This window comes from Cryptomeria japonica, chromosome 3 (genome assembly GCF_030272615.1).
Source record: "Cryptomeria japonica chromosome 3, Sugi_1.0, whole genome shotgun sequence".
Lineage (NCBI taxonomy): Eukaryota > Viridiplantae > Streptophyta > Pinopsida > Cupressales > Cupressaceae > Cryptomeria > Cryptomeria japonica.
Window position 1 is genome coordinate 680,301,418 of NC_081407.1, and position 14,209 is coordinate 680,315,626.

Genomic DNA, 14,209 nt, shown 5'->3' on the forward strand with positions numbered 1-14,209 from the left:
CAATTCATTATTTCCAACATTCCTTGATTTGTGGCTGACCTTCCTTTAGGTCGGCATTTCCTTCTATGAATTTTCTGGAAGGATCTCTTTGGCAGAGGCCAACCTAGTTGTTTTACACGTTACATCTTGTTCATCGATATTTGTTCACCCTAGGCCGACGTGAATCATCCTAGATCATATAAATTAATGTAATCAAGGCTATAAAAGTAAGTCATGAGAACATAGAAGATAAATCTGAAGGTTAGGAGGTCTGAAGTTGGCTCACATTCTTTCTTGAGCCAAGATACTGTATTTGAGCATGTATGTGATCAGGCTTGTGAGCCGAATCTTGTAAGCCCGCATGTTGCCGATAATTTGTAATTGAATTTTATGATGCAATAGAATCTATTTTTGCATTGCCTCCATCAAACTGTCTTATTTTTGTTGTGTTAACTCTTGCTGCACGATCCAGATTGTTCTCTTTGAGGACCCTCCTACCATGACTGCACCAAGTGGTATCGGAGCGAGTTTTGTTTTGAAGATTGCATTGTCCTGTAAGAATCTGTTGTAGGGTGGTAGATTAAGGATCCATCTTGCAACTGTAGAGGACTGGTGTGAAGATGACGCGAAGAGGAAATGTTAGAGGTGGTGGAGTGTGTGGAAATCCAAACCCTGTTGTGATGGAAATGTTGAGAGGAATTGCAACCCGGATAGAAGCTATTGAAATGACCCATGGAAGAGGTCGACATGTTAAAGACGTGAGTGATGATGAGGAAGAATAAGTGGTTGGAGAACAAGGAGCAAACCCACCGATGGACGATCTAAATGAAGAAAGGTTTATAAGAGCATTGTCTAGAGCGAATACCAAACCACATTTTACCCCACTAGATTATGATGGCAAGTTGGATTCGAATGAATTGTTGGATTGGATCGTAGAGATGGCAAAGTATTTTGATTTTGAAGGCACTGCAGAGGATAGGAAGGTAAGGTATGCTTGCACTAAGTTAAAAGGTCATGCATCTCTTTGGTGGGAACATTTGTAGGTAGATAGACAAAGAAGAGGTAAAGAGAAGATCAAATCATGGGAGCAGATAGTTAACAAGTTGAAATCAAAGTTTATGTCTGTTGATTATCAAGTGAATTTGTTCTGGAAGTTGCAGAATCTGAAGCAGAAGGAATCTAGTATGGAGTATACCGAAGCATTCTACAAGTTGAATATCATATCCAGACATACTAATGATGAGATTGAACAAGTTGCTAGATATTTGAATGGGTTGCAGATGTCTATACAAGATGAAATCGGTCTAATCAAGTTGCAAAGTGTTGAGGAAGCCTATCAATATGCCCTAAAAGCAGAAGAAAAGTTGAACAAAGGGAATGAGTAGAAGAAAAGAGGTAGAGGTGGAAGATTTCAAGGAGGAAGAAGTTATTCCGAAGGGAGAGGACCCTATACAAATCAAAGCAAAGACAAGGAAGCTAGTAAAGATGGTAATTCATATCAGAACGATGACGTAATTTTTTACCAGAGAAGAGAACCTGATGGATATCAGAAAGAGGGTTATGGAAAAGAAGACAAAAGACAAGATAAGAGAGTGTTTAGTGAAACCTACTTTAAGTGTGGAGGCGAAGGACATCATGCTTTTGAATGTCTAAAGGTAGAGAGCAGTGGGACAACAACATTGGTAGAAGAAGACCATACTGGATCAACTAATAAACTAGAAAATGGAGAATTACTGGTGATGAGGAGAGCTTTGTGTCATACCGGAGATAATGAAGAGCCCTTGCACAAGAGGAATTTGTTCAAGACCAGATGTAAGGTATCTGGTAAGTGTTGTAAAGTTATAATTGATAGTGGTAGTTCAGATAATCTTGTTTCGGGGGAGATGGCAAATAAGTTGAATTTGAATAGATTGAATCACCCCGAGCCTTATCAAATAGCATGGATTTAGGATGATCATAAGATACTAGTAAGTGAACAATGTTTGGTGAAATTGAAAACTGGTTCTTATCACAATGAAGTTTTGTGTGACATTATGCCTATGGATGTTTATCATAGTTTGTTGGGAACACCTTGGCAGTTTAATGGGCATGCAATACATGATGGAAGGAATAACATATACACTGTTGGTGTAAGTGGGATGAAACAAACCTTATTGCCCTTGGAAGAGCTTTTGAAGAGTGAAGTTTGTACAAGTGCTAGAATTTGTTTGGTGGATGGAAGGAAATTTTTGGATGGGATGAGACGTGAGAATGTGTGTTTTTCCATAGTTCCTAAGAAGACTGAGAATCCAAAGCATGAAGGAGAACAACCAGAGGAGATAAAGGAGTTGTTGACAGAATATGGAGACATCATTTCAAATAATGTACCTGATGGATTACCACTTGTGAGGAGTATTAGTCATTGCATGGACCTGATTCCCGAAGCTAGTTTGCCTAATAAAGCAGTACATCGAATGACATCGATAGAGAATGAGGAGTTGAATAGACAAGTGCAGGATTTATCGAGAATAAGTTTGATTATAAAAAAATTGAGTCCTTGTGCAGTGCCAGCAGTGTTAGCACCTAAGAAGGACGAACAATAGAGGATGTGTATTGATTTCAGAGTAATAAATAAGATCACAATGAAGTACAAATTTCTCTTGCCTAGAATGGATGACATAATAGATTGTTTGAGTGGAGCCAGATACTACACAAAGATAGAATTGAAAAGTGGATACCATTAGAGAAGGAGATGAGTGGAAAACAACATTCAAGACAAATGAAGGGTTGTGTGAATGGATGGTGATTCCTTTTGGATTGACTAATGCATCAAGTACTTTCATAAGGTTGATGAATGAGGTGTTGAATAGATTCTTGGGTAAGTTTGTTATTGTATATTTGGATGACATTTTTATTTTTAGTAAGAGCAAGGAAGAACGTATGTTGTATTTGAGACAAGTTTTGCAGAGGTTGAGAGAAGAGAAGTTGTTGATAAACATTAAGAAGTGTAGTTGCATGAAGGAAGAGTTTGATTATATGGGATTTGTGATATCTGTAGATGGATTGAAGATAGATCCTGAGAAGGTAAGAGTAGTTGGTGAATGGCCTACATCGGAAAGCATTAGAGAGGTAAGATCATTTCATGGATTGGCTAGTTTCTACCAAAAGTTTATCATAAATTTCAGTTCAGTTTGTAGCCCTATGATAGAAGTAATGAGAGGAGATAAAAATGATTTAAAGTGGACAACTAGAGCAAATGGGAGCTTTGAATTGTTGAAGCAGAAGGTGACAGAGCAGCCTGTGTTGGCTTTACCAAATTTTAGCAAAGTATTTCAAGTGGACTATGATGCAAGTGGAAATGCAATTGGAGCAATGTTAAGTCAGGAAGGAATATAGGTAGCTTATTTTAGTGAGAAATTGAATGATGCAAGGAGGAGATATTTAGTGTGCGATCAAGAATTATATGCCATAGTTTAAGCATTGAAGAAATGAAGACATTATTTGTTGCCCAAGGAGTTTGTGTTGTATACCGATCATCAAGCTTTGCAATATTTGAACAGTCAAAGTAAGCTAAATCATAGACATATGAGATGGGTAGAGTTCTTGCATAGTTATACCTTTTTTTTTGAAGTATAAAAGTGGAAAGTCAAATAGAGTTGTTGATGCATTGAGAAGAAGGAGGAATTTGCTGACAGAGATGAGAGTGGAGGTATTAGGTTTTGAGGAATTAAAGAACCTGTATAAGGATGACCCAAATTTTGCAGAACCTTGGAAAGCTTGTAAGGAACTGGTTATGGTAGACACAAGTAAGTGGTTGGATTATTTCATTCAAGATTAAATGTTGTTCAGAGGAGTTCAGTTGTGTATACCTAGGAGTTCTATGAGAGAGAATCTAATAACAGAGAAGCATAATGGAGGATTACCCGGACAGTTTGGCGTTGACAAGATAGTTGCACTAATTAGTGAGAATTACTTTTGGCCTCAGACTCATAAGGATGTCAGGAAATTTGTGTAGAGTTATAAATTTTGTCAACTTGAAAAAGTTGGTAGTCAAAATGTTGGATTGTATAAGCCTTTGACAATTCTAGAGAGACATTGAGAGGGCATAAGCATGGATTTTATACTTGGATTTCCTAAGACACAAAGAGGAAATGATTCTATATTTGTGGTGGTGGATATATTCTCAAAGATGGCATATTTCATACCTTGTAAAAAGACAACAGATGCAGTGCATATAGCTGACCTATTTTTCAAGGAGGTGGTGAGATTACATGGATTACCTAAGAGCATAATTTTAGATAGAGACACTAAGTTTGTTGGGTATTTTTGAAGAACATTTTGGAAGAAAATTAAGACATTTTTGAAGTTCATTTCTACTTTTCACCCACAGACCGATGGACAGACTGAGGTAGTGAATAGGAGTTTGGGAAATTTGTTGAGATGCTTAGTTGGAGAGAAAACTGGATGTTGGGACTTGATTCCTGCTCAAGTAGAATTTGCCTACAATAATTCAGTAAAAATGAGTACCGTAAGAACACCCTTTGAGATTGTTACTAAAGCACACCCTAGAGGTATATCAGAGTTGAGGGGCATCAATAATGAAGAAAAAAGAAGTGCAAAAGTACAAGAATTTGCAAAGCATATGAAGACAGTACATACTTAAGACGAACAATATTTAGAGGACATGAACAATAAGTATAAGGAGAAAGAAGATGGAAAGAGGAGACATAAGTGATTTGAAGTTGGAGATGAAGTAATGGTGTATTTGAGAAAAGAGATATTTCTAGTTGGAACCTATAACAAGTTGAAGATGAGGAAGTTTGGACCTTGTAAGATCTTGAAGAAATTCAATTTCGGAAATGCATATGAAGTGGAGTTACTCGATACTTTGGAAATTTCACCTATATTCAACATTGCAGACCTACATCAGTATCATGAGATAGAATTCGATGAGGATAGTGGAGAAGACTTGGAGGAGTAGATACCCCGAAGGGGACCAGATCAGATTAAAGACATTTTGGACAGCAGGATTAGATGTAGCACCTAAAGCAATCAGTATAGAGAGTATCTTGTAAAGTGGAAAGGCAAACCAGTTGAAGATTCATCATGGATTTCTCAGGTAGAGGTAGACTATCTTGGTTTTCCTCTGACCCCAGCAAAGTGAGGGACTCACTTTTTTGTTCAACAACCCCAAATGTCTGATGCAAGAGCATCTCTGGTTCTTGGCAATCTTGCATCAACCAAAAACATTTTCTTTTAGTTTGTTTCTTGTTTTGCAATTTTAGCATTTCATTCCGTGTTTCTTTGCATTTGCTCATCGGATGTTGCGAAGCTGGAATTTGTGTGGATATGTTCATATACCTTATCCTAAGTCTGTGGGATGTTTGTATCTTTTTCCGGAAGGTTGTCGCTTCTAGAATCTACGACAATTTCTGGCTTGGAACATCGAAACCGCTTGGACCAATTTGCTATTAGCGAATCTTGCATATCATTTCTATAGCTTGTAGAGCTTCAATTCGTTATTTTCAACGTTCCTTGGTTTATGGCCGACCTTCCTTTAGGTCTGCACTTCCTTCTATGAATTTTTTGGAAGGATCCCTCTGGCAGAGGTTGACCTGGTTGTTTTACATGTTACATCTTGTTCATCGGTATTTGTTCATCTTGGGTTGATGCAGATCATCCTTGATCATATAAATCAATGTAACCAGGTATGTAGAAGTAAGTCGTGAGAACATAGAAGATAAATATGAAGGTTAGGAGGTCTGGAGTTGGCTCACATTCTTGCTTGAGCCTGGATACTATATTTGAGCATGTATGTAATCAAGCTCGTGAGTCTAATCTTGTAAGCTCATATGTTGCTGGCATTTTGTAATTGAATTTCATGATGCAATAAAATTAGTTTTGCATTGCCTCCATCAAATTGTCTTGTTTCTATTGTGTTAACTCTTGCTACATGGTCCAGACTATTCTCTTTGAGGACCCTCCTGCCATGACTGCACCAAAAGTGGTTCTTCATAATGTTAGGTGTGTCTTGTGTAGGAATAGAGGATTCACCCAAGTTCCAATAGAATAGGTTAGTCAACCCAAGCTCAATACCCATTTGGGAAGCCATAAGTCTATAACTTCTTCTCATTAGGATGTTGGATGTGGGACAAAGGGTAATGAAACTCATACACAAAGAGAAAAGCTATTGAAGCATATTTGTACATATAATGCCTCTCATTCAAGAAAAATAAGTGATTAAACAACACAATTTCCTAATAGAATGATTGCTTAACCAATTAATTAAGCAAAATGCACTATAGAAATGATAGATAAATGCTTCTAAATTTAAAAATTATATACAATAACAATAAGATTTGAGCATATAAGTCATAAATTATGCAACCCACAAGTCAAATTCATCAAAATATTTAGGGTTTTTATGAATTAGACCTCTATATTTATGTAATTACAAGTGCATGTGAATGTATTTTAGAAATGATTGCAAATATGTGTTAATGAAATGCATACAAATCATATTTCAAATTTAAAAATCATGTGCTATGCCAGGTTCACAAAAAAAGTAATAGGTGGAAATATGATTCGCAAGTTTATACATGCAAACTAGGAATCAAATAATATTTCCAGTAATTGCATTTAGAATTATAATGGGTCCAATTGGATCAACCTCCAATTTGATGGATAAGAGTTGAGCACAAGATGAATTGAATACTCCTAGGATTGAGTTGAAAATGAGTTATGGAAACGATGTGAATTGCATGCAAGAACTAGGGTTGATGATGTACAATTGATAGTGATCAGTATATACAGGTAGTTTTAGAACATATATGTAGACACAAAGCATAGATTTGGAAATAGGAAGTAGAGAGGAACTTGTGGTTGAAATTTGGACTTGAAAATCCCAGACAATGATGTTGGGCATCTTTGTCCAAAACTATCAAATTCAGATAAATGAAATACATTCAGAATTAGGACGTCGCTCTGAGTATCTCCTTGAAAATCATCGGAAAAGCGTCAGACATTGATGCTAGGCGACCTTGATCCAATTCTTTATCTTCTACAAAATTTGGTTCTATGTGGTTTTGTCTCCTCTTTTTAGATTCATAATTGTTGTCTTTAGATCTTGTCAGATGCAAACACAAGAGGAAAACATATTGTTGGGTTGATAGGGGTTTGCCTTAGAGATCAAACCTCGAGTTTGGAATTTAACCTTATGATGAATTGAAAATGAAATTGAAAGAATGCCTTGAAAGGGTAGATGTTAGATTTGAAATTTAAATGTTGAATTGGAAATTTATACTTTTATGAATCTTGCTTTGAAGTCTTTATGAAAATGTTGATGTTGTCATGTAGGAATTCATGGTGGTCTTCATAAAAACTTGATCATAGATGCTATCTCGAATGCTTGATGTCTCCTTTATCGCTCTAATGCTGCTTGATTACTTACTCACTTGAATTTGCTTGGTAGAAATTGAATTCGAAATTGAGATATATTTGAGAGGTGTTTCAAATGAGGGGGTAATAATTGCTTTATACCTCACCCTACAAAATGTGTTTGAAAGCATGAAGAAAACTTTGATGTGAGAAACATATTCCCAGTTAACTTTTTTTGACCATTCGAGGGTACAAATTTGGGACCTTTTGGTCTAGATAAGGGTGCTAAGTGCCCCTGTCTATAGAAGTTGATGATCAATAGGACATGAGACAAGAATAAACCTAGGTGAAAACCCTAATGTTGAAATTAGGAGAACTCAAACAGTGCAAATTAGGAGCTAAATTAAGCTCAGCTACATCTAGAACTAAAACTAGAAAAATGAACTCTAGATAATAAAAAGTACCTAAGTTTAGCTTAAGTGAAAAGGAAATTAAAGGACCTAATTAATAAATAATTAGATATTTATCCAAAAGTTACTCCAACACCCATCCTTAAGATTAACTCAGGGATAAGCTAAAGAGATAATGATGAATGCAAAATGCATACATGAATGAGTCCCGACAACTAAGCTTGATTAGGTACTCATGTACAAACCAATGCAACTCACACCAATGAGGTCTCTCTAAACTGAGAAAAGCACATGGGAAAAAACCCTTCTCCAAAGTGAGAGATGTAATGAAATAAAAAGGTACTACATGTGACTAAGACAAAGGACTCCAAGTGGCCCCCCAAGTATAAAATCAGTCACATAAGTATAATGAATATTCCTCCATAAGAGAGAGAAGAAGAGATGATGTATCCCCCCCATAAGAGAGAAGCTCCAATGCCAAAGACGAAGTCTTGAGGATGAATGCTAAAGATGATCCAAGAGTGACAAGCAACGTGTCTCCCTTAATGGAGAAACAAATCCACTAGCCAAGGCTGAAGCAACCCCATGAAAGGAGATGGAAGGAATAGTCTCATGATGTGTGTCATGGAATGCTGCTCAATTGTCCAATTATTTGAATCATGATATGCCAAATTAATTGAGGCAAATCTAAACTGTTGTGAAAATACCTATTGAACAACCTCTGAATGCATTGAAGATAGGATGACAAGAATGCTCAAACTTCCATCAAGGAGGAATCAAATATCCTCAATCATGTCACTAGTGTTTGGAGTGTGTGATGTATGAAATAACCTTGCAAATATGGCAATAAGTCATCCCACAAAGTTGAAACTAGAAGGGAACAATGAACCCACTGAACTGAATCAATGGGGGTTGTGCATGAGCTAATGTTAGTTTGATTAGGAACAACAAAAAATGATGAAGATTGAGGTGGTGTATGAATACGAGGAGTGAGAACCAAGAGATAAGCCTTGGATCCACCTACACATGAAAGACTTGTGATATACTCTAGCATCTCAAAAGTACCACTATCATATGGTATATGATTTGTACATGCAAGGGAAATTACATAATCTACTACAAGATCCTTTGGAAATGGAGAGATACGAGGGTTTCCAAAGATCTCCCAAAGGTGAGTCCAAAGTGTGTGGGGACATTCAATATCCATCAAAGCACACATAGTGTCAAGATCAACACTAGAACCAATCATTCCTACAACATGGTCATTAATGAACCTCAAATCATGCTTACCCCTCTATGAATCTGGTTGAGGGACGAGTCCATAAAGATAGGGAAAAAAATCAAGCCACCTAAGATGTGTCAAGATGCCCTTTTGCTAAAACTTATAATTGCCCTTTGTTAGACTGATAATAGATTGATGAACATAAAAACCCATGATACCTCCTCAAATAAAAATATTAAAGCCCAAGAATCTTAGAACATGTACATAACATCATATACAACTCTCTCCAACAAACAAATCCATCCCAAGTGAAAAAACATCCAAGTAATTGTTTAGATAGCAAAAACACAAAAAAAATGATTAAATGTACCTAGAGTACAATCTAGAAAAATAGACCTAATATATAGATAGCGGACTCCGAGAGCTTTCAATGATATTTGGTTTTCGAAAAATGGAGTCCAAATGTGCAAGATATGGCCTTGAAAGTGAAAAATTGAAGGCTGACTTTATAGGCTTGGTTCAAAAAATTGGTGTAGAATCCAATCAAACCACTTATAGAATTAGATTGGTGCCAAAATTAGCTTTTTGACAATATCTCGTTTGCCCAATTTTGACTCTGTATAATGAAGTTACGAGCAAAAACTAACTGCTTCTTTTTATGGTTTGGAAGGCTTGAAGGGTTCCCAAAAATGGAAAATTTCTAAAAATAACAACTTTTTGAGAAAGAAATTTTCCAAAAATAACAAGTTTCAAAACTTAGAAACTTTCCAAAAATAGAAAATTTTCAAATACAGGGAGTTTTTGAAAATAGAAACTTTCCAAAAATTGAAAATTATTGAATATAGAGACTTGCCAAAAATGGTAACTTTCTAAAAATGAAAACCTTCTAATTTTTTTTTCAAAGAATTCCCCGATCTTCAATTTCGGTGATTTGATAGGTGACCTTAGGATTTTTGGGCCTTCTGAACACAATGATGACCTTTGTTTCACTCTAGGGTGCCTCGATTTTTCAGTTACCCCTTGGTTTTGCCTCGATTTTTATGCCCTTAGCCAATTTGTCTAAATTTTTTAACTAGTCTAATTTTGATGAAACAACAATCAATTTTAGGGTTTTTTGACACTATGGATGTAATGGAAACCTTCGTTTGAGCCCAAAGTACATAGAAAATTCACCTCAAGTTGGATTCCTCAAACATGCAGACATGAACTCAACATAAAAGCTCTAATACCATGTGGAAGTTGATGATAAACCACATGGGCCAAGATTTATTTGCAAGCAAAACACCTATCACACCAAAGAGATCAAGAAACGATTGCATACTCTATAACAACCAAAGAATTCTACATAAATACACAATTGAATATTGGAGACGCACAATTTCAGAGGTACATTACAATTAATGAATGAATCCTTATAAAGGATGAATGAAACCCCAATGCTAAAATTAGGAGAACTAAAGCAATGCAAAGTAGAAGCTAAATTAAGTTCATCTAGAACTAAAACTAGAAAAACAAACTCTAGATAATAAAAATCACCTAAGTTTAGCTTGAGTGAAAAAGCAATTAAAAGACCTAATTAATAAATAATTAGATAATTGTTCTAAAATCACTCCAACATTGTCTAGTCCATCTGGGTTGAATAGAGGACCAAAAAGTAGAGCAAGAAATTGAGATTGTAGATATGATGTTGGTGTGAGCAAAATTAAGCAAGATCAAGGCAGAAAGGCATAAATGCCAAAGTGAGGCCCTAGTGAGTATGAAATCATATGGGGATACAATTTACGATGTTGCAACCTTTCATGAAGAGCTGATCCATTAGAATTCTGAATTGAATTGAGGTTGTAGAATACATGTTTATTCTGGGCCTTCAATCTATTTTTTTGTCGTTATGTTTAGTTGTGAACTTTAAAGCCTCATGGCATTGGATATGGTTACCTTATTCCACCATTTTGTTGCACTAGTAAAGAATTTTGGATAAATAAACAACAAACTTAAAAAATGAAACTAGTTTTGTTTGATTTTATGGAAGCTTTGAGAGGATTTCTAGTTGGGTGTCATTACTTGTAACCTTATTACATTTTTCTTAGCTATTTTATCTTCTCAAGATGTAGTATTCAAATAATGCATCAAAATAAACATTGTGCTCTTGATTGTTCACAAACTATGTCAAGAACTTGTAATGTCCTCTTTTAACTTGCAACATTGAGTGAATGCTCTATCTATAGTTAAAATACAAAATACTTGATTCTTTAGTCAAAATAAAATAACTAAGTCTATCTACATTGATGAAGTTGAGTTTTAGTTAGTTGTCACCATTTGCAGAATGCTTGCCGTGATTGGGGATCATTAGGAGTCGGGTTTATTAAACAACATCTAAGGCAATAAAGAGAACACATTTCAAAAATTATAAACCAAAACTCAACTTCAACTTCAACTTGAAGAAAGTGACACTTCTACAACAATTCGCCTAGTTCATAAGATCCATTGGGTTCTAACTATATACACCTAAAATTGGTCTGGAGATAGTTAATTAAATACGAAGTGATTTAATTAATAAGCCTTGTTAATTAATTAAATACAAAGTGATTTAATTAATTAGCCTTTTTATTCTTATACTTGTAAATACATCTTTAGATTTATTTATATAGTTCATTTCAATAATCCCTTGAATTAATTAATCTCAATTAATTAATTCTCCCCATCATAATTCATTTCTTCTATTTTCATAATTAAATAAACAAATTTAATTATTTGTTGAATTTAATCATCCCTTATCATTTAATTTTAATTTTTAATTCAAATGAGCACATGACTCCTAATCTTAACCACCTAGCCTAACCACTCTCTAATCTAACCCATTCACTCTAACTAACCCTATCCCTTCTACCTTCCTCATCCTAACCTCTTTCTAACCTCTTTGGAGTGTCCACCCTCTCTTGATGACACATGACATCTTGGCCACATGTCTTTTATCCCTTGACACTTACCTTCTTGTGGGCAATTTGTTGGAGATTCCTTGACACTTGTCACTCTAGGGATGACAGGTATCTCTTCTCTCAACCTCTTTTCCAATTTCTTCATTTTCAGCCTTTGATGTCTCCAGATCAGATCTCAATTGTTGATTCTTACCACCTCACCCTTGGTCTTGGAAAATCTATAAAAGCATCTCATTTTCATTCAAGGGGTTCTCCCTCACACTTTTGGCTTCTTCATGCTAGTTTAATTCTTGCATTTTATCATTTGAGCAATTAGCAATTATCATAACAAATTAGCATAACATTTTAGCATCATACCACATCAATCATGCATTTAGCATAATATCATGTGGCTACTCATATTGTAGGTTTTCATTTTGTTGATCTTGCTGTTGTTGAGAGCCACCTCAAAAGATCTACAAGATCCTTGGAATTAGAGGAAAATGGGACATCACAAGGAGGGTTGAATTTTGTAACAGACAAATTGCCCTTTGCAGAAACTGCCCTTTTTTCTGCCAAACTTCTACGCTACTCCACACCACCAAAGCCAACCCTTCTTTAAACTTAAAAAAAACTAAAGGCATACATCAATTAAAAGAAGTAACAAATCTGATAAATTCAACTACAAACTCCTTTCGTCCAGCTCAAGCCCACCTCAACTCACGTGCCACCTTCCATACTACTAACAAATGAGAGCTTGCAATAATGGCAAGCAAGGTGCTGACGTACTTAAAAATGGTGGGGAAAATTAAACTTTGACTGAAGCAATTAAAATTGCCAATCACCACTTGGCAACAAGGCTTCCTATCAAGTACCAATGAACATATATTAATCTGTCCAAACCACATCAACCCTTTGTCATCCCACCATCTAATAAGTTGTTGGTCCAACTCACATCCCAGGTTGGACAAAGTGTCTGCCTCCATATTTCCCTCTCTTCAAATGTGGGAAACTTTAAGATCTTGAAAAAGATTTAATTGTTTGTAGATAATATTAATAACTTTATTAATATGCCAACACTGTGAGGACCCCTTGCAATTGCATCAATCACGATATTTGAATCCCCTTTTAAATGTAATTTTGAAACTTTGAGATTTCCTGCCAAATCACTGCCAACATTGCAGCCCTTACCTCGACTTCATTATTTGTGCCATTTGGTAACCTTTGAGCTCCTTTTGTGATAATCATATCTTCATCATTTTTTTACAATACAACCCACTCCCAAAATAACTGGATTAACCCACAATGCTCCATCAAAATTGATCTTTATCTATCCTTTCTTCGACTTCTCCCACTAACACATGTTCTGAGTCACATTGGATTTACTCTACAAGCCCATTATCAGACTGGTTTATATATATATACACTTATTTATACCTATTTATATACATCTTATTATTACTTCAAAAATAAATCACCCAAAGAAAGTTTAGTTTTAAAACAAATTCCATATTAAGGAAGCCCAAGGGATAGTGCAGAGAATACCCGAAGAAGGTTTTCAAAGACCATTGATTTAAGCATTCAACTCGTTAAGGGAAGATACTGTAAAATTCAGTTATTTTTTATCTTGATTATTGAGGGTTTTCATGGACACCGATTCTTCTTGTTCTATGAAATACATTGAATGCTGAACATGCAAGAACTGGAATGATGTACACGATGCTTTTGTATTTTCTTTCGAGCATATATAAAGGGAATGGAGACATTTGGGGTTAGGCTAAATTGGCCATTCTCGGAGACATTTGGGGTTAGGCTAAATTGGCCATTCTCGGATTACTTGTTCATAAACCTGGGCCGTCGATTTCATCTTGTACTTTGAATGGTCTTGGATAGTTTGTTTGGGAATTTTTACTTGGCAGGTTTGCGACAGAATGAAATCTCAACTTTAGTATCACAGTCGTCTCAGATTCAAGCAAGCAAGGGTTTCTTTTGGAAGCTTCTTGTGTGGTAAGGGGATTCTTACTTTTTTGTCTTTACGATTTATGATTTTGTGAATGAATGGAATGAAGCTTTCGTGTTGTGACTGTAAATGCCAGTTATTAGGGATGAATGTTGCCTTATGCTTAGACATGATTCTTCAAGATAACTTATCTTGACTTTAGATATTGATTTCTTGCGATTTCTTGCTGTCGGGTGTAACAAAATTCCATTAATTGTTCTGAATAGCTGAATGGCCAGGTTCTTTTGTGTTTGGAGCTATGTTTCACGGAGTTTTCTGACAGGGGATGGGTTTCGGAATGGAGGATCAAAGGTCTAAGATTGGGGCA

At 35.7% G+C, this 14,209-nt stretch overlaps 1 long non-coding RNA gene across 1 annotated transcript in view; it reads left to right on the forward strand.

Moving 5' to 3' along the window:
- The first annotated feature begins 13,357 nt into the window (after positions 1 to 13,357).
- Positions 13,358 to 14,209, forward strand: part of LOC131038593 (uncharacterized) — a 34,516-nt gene continuing 33,664 nt past the window's right edge. Inside the window, exon 1 of the long non-coding RNA XR_009104512.1 lies at positions 13,358 to 13,889. This is a non-coding gene — a long non-coding RNA (uncharacterized LOC131038593). The remainder of the gene's footprint in view (positions 13,890 to 14,209) is intronic.